The sequence below is a fragment of the Ovis canadensis genome, chromosome X (genome assembly GCF_042477335.2).
Source record: "Ovis canadensis isolate MfBH-ARS-UI-01 breed Bighorn chromosome X, ARS-UI_OviCan_v2, whole genome shotgun sequence".
Classification (NCBI taxonomy): Eukaryota; Metazoa; Chordata; class Mammalia; order Artiodactyla; family Bovidae; genus Ovis; species Ovis canadensis.
Window position 1 is genome coordinate 71,417,614 of NC_091727.1, and position 13,106 is coordinate 71,430,719.

Here is a 13,106-nt window from a genome sequence, read left to right on the forward strand (position 1 = left end):
ATTTCAAATCCTGAAAGATGATGCTGTGAAAATGCCAGCAAATTGGGAAAATTCAGCAGTGGCTACAGGACTGGAAAAGGTCAGTTTTTTTTTTTTTTTTTAATTTTAGTTTTTTATTTTTTAAATTTTAAAATCTTTAATTCTTACATGCATTCCCAAACATGAACCCCCCTCCCACCTCCCTCCCCACAACAACTCTCCTGGTCATCCCCATGCACCAGCCCCAAGCATGCTGCATCCTGCGTCAGACATAGACTGGCGATTGGTCAGTTTTCATTCCAATCCCAAAGAAAGGCAATGCCAAAGAATGCTCAAACTACCACACAATTGCACTCATCTCACATGCTAGTAAAGTAATGCTCAAAATTCTCCAAGCCAGGCTTCAGCAATACGTGAACCGTGAACTTCCAGATGTTCAAGCTGGTTTTAGAAAAGGCAGAGGAACCAGAGATCAAATTGCCAACATCCGCTGGATCATGGAAAAAGCAAGAGAGTTCCAGAAAAACATCTACTTCTGCTTTATTGCCTATGCCAAAGCCTTTGACTCTGTGGATCACAATAAACCATGGAAAATTCTGAAAGAGATGGGAATACCAGGCCACCTGACCTGCCTCTTGAGAAACCTGTATGCAGGTCAGGTAGTAACACTTAGAACTGGACATGGAACAACAGGCTGCTTCCAAATAGAAAAAGGAGCACATCAAGGCTGTATATTGTCATCCTGCTTGAAAGTGAAAGTGAAGTCGCTCAGTCATGTCCGACTCTTTGCGACCTCATGGACTGTAGCCCTCTAGGCTCCTCCATCCATGGGATTCTCCAGGCAAGAATACTGGAGTGGGTTGCCATTTCCTTCTCCAGGGCATCTTCCCGACCCAGGGATTGAACCCAGGTCTCCTGCATTGCAGGCAGAGGTTTTAACCTCTGAGCCACCAGGGACTGGCCATGAGTACATATGCAGAGTACATCATGAGAATGCTGGACTGGAAGAAGCACAAGCTGGAATCAAGATTGCTGGGAGAAATATCAATAACCTCAGATATGCAGATGACACCACCCTTATGGCAGAAAGTGAAGAGGAACTAAAACACCTCTTGATGAAAGTGAAAGTGGATAGTGAAAAAGCTGGCTTAAAGCTCAACGTTCAGAAAACGAAGATCATGGCATCTGGTCCCATCACTTCATGGGAAATAGACGGGGAATCAGTGTCAGACTTTATTTTGGGGGGCTCCAAAATCACTGCAGATGGTGATTGCAGCCATGAAATTAAAAGCTGCTTACTCCTTGGAAGAAAAGTTATGACCAACCCAGATAGCATGTTGAAAAGCAGAGACATTACTTTGCCGACTAAGGTCTGTCTAGTCAAGGCTATGGTTTTTCCTGTGGTCATGTCTGGATGTGAGAGTTGGACTGTGAAGAAAGCTGAGCGCTGAAGAATTGATGCTTTTGAACTGTGATATTGGAGAAGACTCTTGAGAGTCCCTTGGACTGCAAGGAGATCCATCCAGTCCGTTCTGAAGGAGATCAGCCCCGGGATTTCTTTGGAAGGAAACTCCAGTACTTTGGCCACCTCATGTGAAGAGTTGACTCACTGGAAAAGACTTTGATGCTCGGAGGGATTGGGGACAGGAGGAGAAGGGGACGACCAAGGATGAAATGGCTGGATGGCATCAATGACTCGATGAAGGTGAGTCTGAGTGAACTCCGGGAGTTGGTGATGGACAAGGAGGCCTGGCATGCTGTGATTCATGGGGTCGCAAAGAGTCGGACATGACTGAGCGACTGAACTGAACTGAATATTCCATTTTATATATCTACCACATGGTCTTTATGCATTCCTCTGTTGATAAACATACAGGTTGCTTTCTTTTCCTGGCTCTTGTAAATAGTGCTGCTATGAATGTTACAAAAGCTCTAAATAGGCATTTCTCCAAAGAAGACATAAAGATAGCTTAATAGTACATGAAAACATGGTCAACATCACTAATTGTAAAATAAATGTAAATCAAAACTACAATGTGGTATCATTCCACATTGGTTAGAATGGTCATTATCAAAAAATATCTATGAACAATAAATGCTGGAGAGGGTGTGGGGAAAAGGGAATCCTCCTAAACTGTTGGTGGTAATGTAAATTGGTACAGCTCCTATGGAGAACCGTATGGAGGTTCCTTAAAAAACTAAAACTAGAACTACCATATGATCCAGCAGTCCCATTCCTGGGCGATATCTGGAGATAAACAATTTGATATGATACATGCAGTCATGCATGCATGACACTCTTTCTTGATATAAATTCAACAAACTAGGAATAGAAGGAAACTACTACAATATAATAAAGGCCATATGCAAAAAGTCCACAACTAACATTATACTCAATGGTGAAATACTGGCTAGTTTCCTCTCAGTTCAGGAATAAGACAAGGATGGCTGCCTCCACTATTTAACACAGTACTCAAATTCTTAACCAGAGCTATTAGGCAAGACAAAGAAATACAAGAGATTCAAATTAAAAAAAAAGTTATCTCTATTCACAGAAAATAAATTTTATATGTAGATCACCTAAATATTTCACACATGCACACACATACACACACACATGAACTTTTAGAACTAATAAATGATTTCAGTAAAGTTGCATAGTATAAAGTCAAATACTAAAGTTAATTGCATTTCTAGACACTAACAATGAACACTATGAGAGGAAAATTTTAAAACAATTCAATTCACAATATCATCAAAAAGAATAAAATACTTGGGAGTGAGTTTAATTATTGGACTTAAAACCTTGTATATTGGAAGCCACTGTGTGTGCTAACTCATTTCATACGTGTCTGACTCTATGCGACCCTATGGACTGCAGCCAGCCAGGCTCCTCTGTTCCTGGGGATTTTCTGGGTAAGAATACTGGAGTGGGTTGCATGCCTTTTTCCAGAGGATCTTCCTGACCAAGGGACTGAACCCACATCTCTTATGTCTCCTGCATTGGCAGGCAGATTCTTTACCACTACTACCACCTGGGAAGCCCTGGAAGCCACAAATTCTTGCTTTAAAAATTAGGAAAACACCAACAACTAACTGGTGCCAGGAGCCAGTGTTAGGAACTCCGCCCATGGCAAAGGTCATGAGGAAGGAGGCTTCGCCATAGGCAAAGGCGTGATCAAGCCTCAGGAAACCCCCTGTTCCCGAGCATCTACCCCCCAAACCAGAGTCTGCCTACTTTACTGTTTTATGCTCTCACCTATACCTCCGACTTTATGGGGGGCTGACCCCCATTACCTCTCTCAGAAAAGGAGTTAACTTACAGCTCCAAGTCAATAAAAATTCCTGGGTGTGACAAGAGTGTTTCAACTTACGAACTCCTCTGAAGATTATCTAGCCTGCCTGTACAGGTTCGTCCAACCACATGTGATTGTTTACAGCCTCCCAATCGTGAGTGGCACGAGATGTTTTAGACTTACTAAAGGCAGATTCTTTCGGGAAGTTAGAAATTATTGGTATAGTGGGTTGGTTAGGAATTATATTGGTAAAGGGTTTTTCATTTGTTGTGCCAATAATTGCTGCTAATTCCCTACCCTGGGTGTGACAAGGGTGTCACAGGTCAAACCTTTCTGCTGGCAGACTAGCTTGTGTGACAGGATTATCCATACTCCTGCCAAGCACATGACTGTTTACTACCTCTCAACAATAAACAAAGTCTTAATTAGCATAGGGCTTTTCTCATTGTTGAGTCAATGATTGCCACCAGGCCTTCATATCCTTAGGCACCTGGCAATATATTAATCAATGTATTTGGAATATAGAAAAGGAAATATAGTAGTTTTTGATGTTAGCAATACTAGACTTTATGAGTGAAATAATTTTCTCTTTTGTAATAGATCACTGTACTTTGTTATAAATCACTGTGTCCTTGCTATGCAAAACTGTAACTTTATCACTATCTTAAGACTAAATAGATCTTAAGGGGAACATTGGTGAAAGGATTTTCATTTGTTGGGCTGATGTTTTGCTGCTTAATCTCCATATTCCCTGCCCTTATAATGAATATAACTAGCATATAGGAGAAGTAAGTATTAACCTTTAAGATTAATCATGTTAACCTTGGGTTAAATAAATTACTTTCTTGATTGTAACTCATTACACCCTCACCCTATAGGAATGCAACTTTATTTGGAAGGTGGTGCCTGGTTTAAGGAAAAACACCCTTGGAAAAAATAAGTTATTTGGTTATCAGAAAGAAAGGATCATAAAATGTAAGCAGGCCTCATAGCCAGAAGATGATGGAAAACCCCTAAGACCTTTTTTTATACCTTTTTTTTATAGACCTTTTTTATTTATGTGAAGCACCTGATTTTGATAAAGGTCAGGACTGCTGATCCCTACGTGACTCTGTATTCATCCCTATGTACAACAAAAGGTATATCAGTTCAGTTCACTTCAGTTCAGTCTCTCAGTCGTGTCCGAATCTTTGTGACCCCATGAATTACAGCACACCAGGCCTCCCTGTACATCACCATCTCCCGGAGTTCACTCAGACTCACGTCTGAGTCCGTGATGCCATCAAGCCATCTCATCCTCTGTCGTCCCCTTCGCCTCCTGCCCCCAATCCCTCCCAGCATCAGAATCTTTTCCAATGAGTCAGCTCTTCACATGAGGTGGCCAAAGGACTGGAGCTTCAGCTTTAGCATCATTCCTTCCAAAGAAATCCCAGGGCTGATCTCCTTCAGAATGGACTGGTTGGATCTCCTTGCAGTCCAAGGGCCTCTCAAGAGTCTTCTCCAACACCATAGTTCAAAGGCATCAGTTCTTCAGTGCTCAGCCTTGTTCACAGTCCAACTCTCACATCCATACATGACCACAGGAAAAACCATAGCCTTGACAATACGGACCTCAGTCGGCAAAGTAATGTCTCTGCTTTTGAATATGCTATCTAGGTTGATCATAACTTTTCTTCCAAGGAGTAAGTGTCTTTTAATTTCATGGCTGCAGTCACCATCTGGGGTGATTTTGGAGCCCCAAAAATAAAGTCTGACACTGTTTCCACTGTTTCCCCATCTATTTCCCATGAAATGATGGGACCAGATGCCATGATCTTCGTTTTCTGAATGTTGAGCTTTAAGCCAACTTTTTCGCTCTCCACTTTCACTTTCATCAAGAGGCTTTTTAGTTCCTCTTCACTTTCTGCCATAAGGGTGGTGCCATCTGCATATCTGAGGTTATTGATATTTCTTCTGGCAATCTTGATTCCAGCTTGTGTTTCTTCCATTCCAGCGTTTCTCATGATGTACTCTGCATAGAAGTTAAATAAGCAGGGTGACAATATACAGCCTTGATGTACTCCTTTTCCTATTTGGAACCAGTCTGTTGTTCCATGACCAGTTCTAACTGTTGCTTCCTGACCTGCATACAGATTTCTCAAGAGGCTGGTTAGGTGGTCTGGTATTCCCATCTCTTTCAGAATTTTCCACAGTTTATTGGGATCCACACAGTCAAAGGCTTTGGCATAGTCAATAAAGCAGAAGTAGATGTTTTTCTGGAATTGTCTTGCTTTTTCCATGATCCAGCGGATGTTGGCAATTTGAATTCTGGTTCCTCTGCCTTTTCTAAAACCAGCTTGAACATCAGGGAGTTCATGGTTCACATATTGCAAGAAATGGGATCAGTTTCTGGCAAGACTGGTTCCCCCATGTTGTTCTTTCTTGCTCCCGTTTTTCTGGCTGAATTCCCATCTGGTATGTGGGTACTCACCAAGCCTGCTAATTTTGCTTGGACTTCTAAGGTCGGACCGGGGAGGCCTCCATGCCTCCTCTCCTTCCAGAGAACAGAAAGATGCCTGTGGCCTACATAGGTGGTGATTGGTATTCTACGTAAACCAAGTTATTCAGCCTCTTTTTCTCCCCTAATTTTCTAATCTCTCTCTATCTGTAATTAAATAAGTTTTTTCCTAGGACGCCGATTCTGTCCCCACCTTTGAGTTACCCTGGATCCACCGGGGCTGGACCCCAACAAAATGGAAAGACATTCTAATGTTCAGGGGTTGAAAGACTTTATATGTTGAGATATCAATATCACCCAATGCAGTCTACAAATTTAGTGCAATCACTATCAAAATCCTAATAATATTTTTCCAGAAACAGAAAAACCCATTCTAAAATTCATGTGGGACCTTGAAAGGTTGCTGTTGTGAGCCCTGTATTACTCTTGGATTTGTAAACTCCAGAGGAGATGATTTCCATCTGGGGTCAGAGACAAGGTTTGACTACTTGGAGACTTTGTGTAACAAAGTTATATTAAAGTATAATTGTAATAGAGAAAGCTTCTGACATAGACATCAGGAGGAGACAGAAAGAGTGCCCCCTTGTTAATTTTTAGCAAGGTGTTTTATGTCTGTTGAAGTGAAAGTGAAAGCTGCTCAGTTGTGTCAGATTCTTTGTGATCCGTGGATTATACAGTCCATGGAATTCTGCAGGCTAGAATACTGGAGTGGGTAGCCTTTCCCTTCTCCAGCAGATCTCGACCCAGCAATCGAACCTGGGTCTCCTGCATTGCAGGCGGATTCTTTACCAATAATCAGATAAGAGAGACACCTTAAGGCTGAGGGAGTTTCACCAGACACCTCTCCCACAATATTCACTTTTAGGATAGGATAGCATGAGGTGTGTCATCCCCAGGCCATAAAATAATTGACAGGAATACAGGTTTGTTAAGCCACTATCAGCCCACGGTTTGAGAAAAGAAAAAAGTTAACGATTTGAGGACCATTTTGAAGAAAGGCAGATTCCGGTGCAAATACACAGCTTCATTAACATAGCTTAAGAAAAAACATTTCCATAAGAAAAACGTATTGGTTGGCTCAAGGCAGGATCAGGTGTCCTTAACACAGAATTAAAGAAGTCTCTTAAATCTGTGTAGAGAAGGAAAAAATATCTGCCACTTGCAGTTTATTTCCTCCTGCCACTTGGGGATCTCTGGCCTTCCTGCTTGCTATCTTCTCAGTCTCGAGGGACCCAACATTCTGAGTGCATACTCGAATTTTTTTTAAGTAGGAAATCTCACACTTGCTGATAATCAATCTTATTATTGGTAAAATCCATAACAATTAAAACAGTATTTATTAGCATAAAGACAAACATTCAGACAAATGGAGTAGAGATCACAAATAAACCCTCATATGCATTGGCAAATGATTTAAAAAAAATATGTATTTAGCTGTGCTGGGTCTTAGTTGTGGCATGTGGGATCTTTTGATGCAGCCCGCAGAGGAAAATTCTGAAAGAGATGGGAATACCAGATCACTTGATCTGCCTCTTGAGAAACCTATATGCAGGTCAGGAAGCAACAGTTAGAACTGGACATGGAACGACAGACTGGTTCCAAATAGGAAAAGGAGTACGTCAAGGCTGTATATTGTCACCTTGCTTATTTAACTTATATGCAGAGTACATCATGAGAAACGCTGGGCTGGAGGAAGCACAAGTTGGAATCAAGATTGCCAGGAGAAATATCAATAAGCTCAGATATGCAGATGACACCATCCTTATGGCAGAAAGTGAAGAGGAACTAAAAGCCTTTGTGCAAGAAATAAAACAAAACAACACTCTGGAGATTGTTCAGTTCAGTTCAGTTGTTCAGTTGTGTTGGACTCTTTGTGGAGATTTTTAGTGATTGAATTAAACTTGAAGCTCAGTTTGGGGAGTATTGCTATGCGAACCATATTAGGTCTTCTGACCCATGGACATAAATTGCCTTTCCACTTATTTATATGTTCTTTAACTTTTGTCAACAATATTTTGTAGTTTTCAGTGTAAATATCTTCCATTTACTCAAATATTTTAAGTATTTTTCTCACCAATTGGAAAAGAAATAGCTTTCTAATTTTTTTTTAATTGCTCTTGTATAGAAATAAAAATTGAGATTTTTTAAAATATTGAACTTTTATCATACAACTTTGCTGAACTTATTTATTGGTTCATGAAATCCGCTAGTGAATTCTTTAGGATTATTTGTATGTGATATTAGGTTATATGCAAATAAAGATAGTTTCACCTCTTCCTTTACAATCTGTATACCTTTAATATATTCTCCTTGTATAATAAATTGTTTAGAAATTATAGTATAGTGTTGAATAAAAGGGACAATTGTGTATAGCCTTATGTTTTGGTGATGTTACATGAGAAACATTCAATCGTTTACCATTTAGTATAATGTTAAGTGCAGAAAATTTTTGTAGGTGCCTTTTATCAGATTGAGGAAGTACTCATATATTCTTAGGTCACTGAGAATTTTAATAATGAACATGTATGGGATTTTGTCAAATGTTTTTTCTGCATATATTAAGATCATGTGTTTTTTTGGTGTGTTTTATTCTATCATGTGTTTTATTGACTTTTTTTTTTCATATTTTGAATCAATTTTGTATTCTTGGGATAAATCTCACTTGATGTTGCTGAAATAGTCTATTTTGTATATTCCTGGATTAGCCATTCTAATATTCTTCAGAGTTTCTGTATCTGTGTTCATAATGGATATTGATCTATAGTTTCATTTTCTTGCAAATTTATTCTCATTTCTTTCCATATAATCTGACCTTGTAAAGTTAGATAAGTACTCTCTCATCTTTTATTTTTTGAAATGTTTGTGAAGAACTTTTATTAGTTTATTAAAAAATAATAATTGGTAGAATTCATCAGTAAGTCATCTGTGTCTGGACTTTTCTTAATGGAAATTTACTTATTTATTTATTTAAACATTTTATTTTTTATTGGGGTACAGGTGATTCATAATGTGAGAGTGTCAGGTTAACAGCCAAGGGACTCAGTCATACATATACATGCATCTATTCTCTCCCAAACTTACCTCTCCCCCAGGTTGCTACATGACATTTAGTGGAAAATTATTTATTTATTATAAACTTAATATATATTTAATAGGTATATTTAATATATATCTATATATGTTAAAATTCAACAGGAATTTCATCTGGAATTTAACTGGAATTTCATCACCTACACTGGCTTTCTTTGTAATGATGCTTCCTAAGGCCCACTTGACTTTGCATTCCAGGATGTCTGGCTCTAGGTGAGTGATCACACCATTGTGGATATCTCAGCCAAACCTAGACCTAATTTCTTGTACATGATGTCTTCATACTGGCTAACCATGTCAAATATCAGAGAGTTCAAGAAGGTATTGAAGAAAGATCCATCAGAATGTGTGATTATGATGGATTTGACAACCTTTAATAAACCAATTCTAGTACAGGAGAGGTAGTGGAAGCCAGGCATCAGGGATTGGATTTGTAGAACGAGCATAGAGAAGGTTATTGGCATAAAGAAAATGCAATTATTCAAGTGAGGAAGGTAAAAGGTTAGTATATAGTTAACCTTTCAAACTTTGAAGAAAGACTATACTGAGCTCAAATACAGTCTATTAATACTGGGCCTATTAACTGACTTCTTTGAATGTTAATTTCCTCAGGGGTAAAATGTCAACTCCTGTCTTGCAGTATTGTTGTGAGGATTACATATAATGGATGTAAAGCATTTTGTATATCAATATTAGGCATTTATTCTTTAAAGGAATTGAGATAAGAGTTATGATTCAGAAAAAGCTACTGCTGTAAGAGAGGATAGTCGAAATTATTTGACCCAGTAGCTATTAATATTACCCCCAGGAATGGTCCTTACATTTTTAGGGGAATTCCATATTTCTTTCAGAATTTGATGAAAGCTTTGAATTCTCTTCTAGAAAATTTCATGTGTGCACAAACTTTTACAAGTAATTTCAGTGGCTTCACTGGTCGCATGAAGGTTAAAAACAATAATTTACATGTATTGAATGTTTAATATATGTCAGATACTACTATCAGTTCTTCATATACATGAACCTCTGCTCTTTTTAAAATGAAGAAATAGGTTCATACAGGTTAAGAAAGTTGCTTAAGGCACACAACTAGTAAGTAGGAGGGCTAGGAATCAAACCCAAACCACTCTATTATGTTACTTTATAAATTCATATGCTGAAATGCCACAGGTAAAATGATATTATTTGCAGAACAATTTTCAATAGTAAGAAATTATAGACCACTAAATAACCAGTGGAAAAGAATTAAATAAACTATTAAATAGTCAAGTTGTCAAAAATTATTGGTACCTCTATTTTTACAGGTAAACAATTATATCTAAGATAATTTACTAAGTGGAAAATCAAAATGCAGACGGATGTATGTACTACTTTCTAGTATAAAAAACAAGAGAGCAAACATATGTGTGTGCTTGTATGTGCATAGAGTATCTGTGAAAGCATAGATAAGGACCTAAATATGGTGATTGCCTCTGAAAGAGCAAAGTTGAGTAAATCTGATCACAGTCTGCATTGTATTCTAGCACTATGTGTACGCATCTCTAAACCTTCTAAATTAGGTTTCAAATTACTTAAGAGCAAGGACTTGTCTTATTTATCACTGAATCCACCCAAACATATCCTAGAACAAGATCTTGACTTCAAATGAATAAAGGAAAATAAAGACAGGGGAGAAAGCAAAGAGTATACCAAAGGTACATTTGAAGGCAGCCAAAAAGGATCTACAGGGAATATATCACTTTTACATTAATGTTAGAATAATATAATATACCATTATTCGCAGCATTAAATGTTGTTTATATCTATAGTTATTTAATCATGATATTTTGACTAAATTTTTAAACAGTGCCCTGTATGATTACCTATGAAACATGATTTGAGACATGGATTCATAAGGTGTGCTCTGCGGATCCTTGAAGGTATTAAGACTTTTAGTGAGCCCTCAAGATCAAAACTATTTTTATAATAATACTAAAACAATTTTTTTTTCCGTTGTATTGATGTTTGCACTGATGGTACAAAAGCTATGGAGGGTAAAACTTCTGATGTCTTAATATCAATCAAGGCAGTTGTATCAAAGTATACAAGTATTCTTGTGTAAAAAAAAGGAGCTTCTCTTAAGAATGTCCTTAATGCAGCATTAAAACTAATTTTATTAAATCTTGACCATTGAGTACAAATCTTTTAATATTTTATTAGAGTATATTTGCTTTACACTGCTGTGTCAGCTTCTGCTATACAGCAAAATGAATCAGCCATAGGTGTACATATATCCCCCCCCCACTTTTTTTTAAATTTATTTCTCTCCCAGGTAGGTCTCCACAGAGCACCAAGTAGAATTCCCTGTGCTAAACTGTAGGTTCTCATTAGTCATCTATTTTATACATAATAGTGTATATGTGTCACTCCCAATCTCCCAGTTCATTCCACCTCCCCTTACCTCTTGGTATCCATACATTTGTTCTCTATGTCTGTGTTTCTATTTCTGCTTTGCAAATAAGATTATCTTTACCCTTTTCCTCAATTCCACATATATGAGTTAACATGCAATATTTGTCTTTCTCTTTCTGACTTGCTTTACTTTGTATGACAGTCTCTAGATCCATCCATGACTCTGTAAATGACACAATTACATTCCTTTACATGGTTGAGTAATATTCTGTTGTATATATGTACCACATCTTCTTTATTCATTCCTCTGTTTCTGGGTATTTAGGTTGCTTCCATGTCCTAGCTACTGTAAATAGTGTTGCAATGAACATTGGGATGTATGTGTCCTTTTGAGTTATGGTTTTCTCTGGGTATATGCTTAGGGGTGGGATCGCTGGATGGATAAAAGTCTTTTTAATGTTTTGTGTAAAAAAAAAATTAGGGAGTATATGCAATGTACTTCTGCCACACATCAAAGTATAATGGTTGTCTCAAAGAAAAACACTTGTAAATTATTTAAGGTTTGTGCTGAACTAGACACTCTTGCACAGAACATCCTTTTTACTTGAAAGAAGGATGGAAAGAAGATTATGGTTATTTAAATTTGAGTATTTGCCAGACATTTCCTAGAAATGATCAAAGTAAACCTGTCACTTCAAGGAAAAACAACTGACAACTGTTTGTTGCCAATGTTAAAACTTGAATTTTCAAGTAAATTAGAAATTTGGACAACTTGCACCCATCATGCTATCCTTGATGGTTTCCTATTACTTACAGACTTTCTGATGAAATCAGTCGTGATAGTAACAAATGTGATGAATTTTTGATTCTGTATAGTGAATGATATCAACAGTAGCATAACTCAGTGAACCAATATGTTCCAATGCAAGTTGTTACAAATAATGCATGGCTAAATGATCCATTCAAAATACAAGCTATATCAATTAATTTTATTAAAATAGAATAGGAAAAATTCCTTGGTGGGCTTTCAGAATTCAAATTGCAGTTATCCTGTAAAAGACTACTACTAGTTTATTTTTGGTGTTGTTACAAAGAATAGTTCTTGTGCTAACTTGTTTCAGTCATGTCTGAATCTTTGCAACCATATGGACCTTAGCCCATCAGGCTCCTGCATTGGCAAGCAGATTCATTACTGCTGAGCCACTGAGAAAACCCTCTTACAAAGAATATGTATTATTCAATGAAAATATTATTAAAATGCTCACCCTTTTTCATCTCATTCATATAAAATCATATATTTTCTCCTAAATTACAACCAAAACAATATATCACAACAGATTGAATGAAAGAATAAAGATATTAGAGTCCAAATATTTTCTGTTAAGGAGGTTTGCAAAAATGTAAAACGTTGTCACTTTTCTCATTATAATTTTTTTTTGCATATTAATTCTGTCTCACAAAATAGGTGTTATTTGTGTTAACATACAATTTTTATTATTTTAAGTGGATTAATAAACTAAAGTTTTTATTAAAGTATAGTTGACTTACAACATTGTATTGGTTTTAAATGTACACAAAGCAATTATATTTAGCTTATATTCCATTATAGGTTATTGCAAGATATTGAATATATTTCCCTGTGATATGCAGAAAATCCTGTTTCTCATCTATTTTACATATAGTAGTTTGTATCTGTTAGTCCCATACCCCTAAAGATTCCCAGGTGGTGCTAGTGACAAAGAACCTGTCTGCCAGTGACAGAGACACAAGAGACACAGGTTCAATCTCTGGGTCAGGAAGATCCCCTGGAGAAGGGCATGGCAACTCACTTTAGTATTCTTGCCTGGAGAATCCCA

The 13,106-nt window shown here is 37.4% G+C and overlaps 1 protein-coding gene across 1 annotated transcript in view; it reads left to right on the forward strand.

Moving 5' to 3' along the window:
* Positions 1-1,115: 1,115 nt before the first annotated feature.
* Positions 1,116-13,106, forward strand: part of P2RY10 (P2Y receptor family member 10) — a 37,774-nt gene continuing 25,783 nt past the window's right edge. Inside the window, exons 1-2 of the mRNA XM_070291886.1 lie at positions 1,116-1,684; positions 8,968-9,075. The gene's annotated coding sequence lies outside the window, so the exon portion shown is untranslated. The remainder of the gene's footprint in view (positions 1,685-8,967; positions 9,076-13,106) is intronic.